Raw genomic sequence first — 1,496 nt, 5'->3', positions numbered from 1 at the left:
ATTTTGTGCTTCCTACGTAGTCTTGTTAATTCTCCTGCAACCTTTCTTAAAGTGGTAAGTCCATGTTTTTTCGATTAGTTTTACTCATCCTTATTCTAATTAGAGCCTTTCACACCCTAAATAAGTTCATCTGATCCCTTAAAATTCTTTTGTTTTTCTTCTGGTTGTGAAAGTTTGATGTACAGTTGAAGAAGACTTGGGAACCACAGAGGAATTAAAAAATAAATATCATATATTCTTAGCAACATAAAAATAACCTGTGTAAATGTTTTGATGTCTTTAATGTCTTTCTCTTCAGTATTTTTCACATGAAGCTGAGATTGTTTTATCTCCAGTTTTGTACTCTGCTGTGGTGATATATTATTGGATTATTTTTTTCTATTTCACTAAATATTCTTTGAAAAGGTATTATTTGTATGGTGCAAACCACTTTTTTGAATGGATGTACTAGAATATATTTAATCATTCTCTTATGTCTGAATATTATAATGTTAATCAACTTTCCCTCTTTTTAGTCATATAATAAGCATAGCTCTTTGCCCACATTTCTGATTATTTGCTAGAAATACATTCCTATAAGTAGAATCACTGTGTTAAAAACACACAGCACACAGTTTTAAAAGGCTTTTGATACATCTTGCCAAATTTTGCTGGTCGCTGTCCATAAAAGTTGTAACAATTTGTTCTCTTACCACTCTTCAACGCCCTACATCCACAAAATAACTGCAAATTTGAGAAGCAAAAATGGCATCTAATTATGGTTTTAATTTGAATTTTAGCTTACTAGTGCAATTGGATCTTTTTTAATATGTTCGTTTGTTCTTTGCATGTATTCTGTAACTTGGCCCCCCATATTCTTTGGCTTTTTCCTACTGATTTGAGTTGGGCGATGTTTGTTCCCTCTTTATTTTCTTGAAGGCTTTTTGTAAGATTGGAATGATCTGGTTTTTGAATGTTTGCTAGAACTCACTTGTAAATCCATTTCAGCTGATTTATGTTTTGTGGGTAGATTTTTAAATGTTTATTCAATTTGTTTAATGGCTAGAACACAGAAAATATTTTTTGAGTTAGTTTTGGTGAGTTATGTTTTTCTAGGACTATATTAATTTCATCTAAAGTTTACATTTTATTAGCACAAAGTTGATTTTTAAGATTTATTTAGAGGGGACTTCCTTGGTGGTCCAGTGGTTAAGACCCCGCACTCCGACTGCAGTGGGCATGGGTTCGATCCCCGGTCAGGGAACTAAGATCCCACATGCTGCGCGGCGGGGCGCGGCCAAAAGTAAATAAATAAATAAGATTTATTTGGAGAGGAAATAATTTTCCTATTTTATTTGACTGTTAGTTTTGCTTAGAATTTTTTATAATAGACATTAGATTTTTGGTGGTTGTTTTGTTTTAGGTAGTTAAGCTTACCAATCTGTTTTTTTCTTTTGACAACATAAAAATAAAAGATATTCTAATCAAGTTTCTCTTAAGTTTTTCTTTTCTTTTTT

The 1,496-nt window shown here is 31.9% G+C and overlaps 1 non-coding gene across 1 annotated transcript; it reads left to right on the top strand.

Moving 5' to 3' along the window:
* The first annotated feature begins 1,170 nt into the window (after window positions 1-1,170).
* Window positions 1,171-1,243, top strand: TRNAR-CCG. Its single transcript has one exon. It is a non-coding gene; the product is annotated as a tRNA-Arg (tRNA).
* Window positions 1,244-1,496: the final 253 nt, after the last annotated feature.

Source organism: Balaenoptera musculus, chromosome 10 (genome assembly GCF_009873245.2).
Source record: "Balaenoptera musculus isolate JJ_BM4_2016_0621 chromosome 10, mBalMus1.pri.v3, whole genome shotgun sequence".
NCBI classification, from domain to species: Eukaryota; Metazoa; Chordata; class Mammalia; order Artiodactyla; family Balaenopteridae; genus Balaenoptera; species Balaenoptera musculus.
The sequence above is the reverse complement of the archived record's forward strand: the minus strand, read 5'-3'. Positions and strand labels throughout refer to the sequence as shown.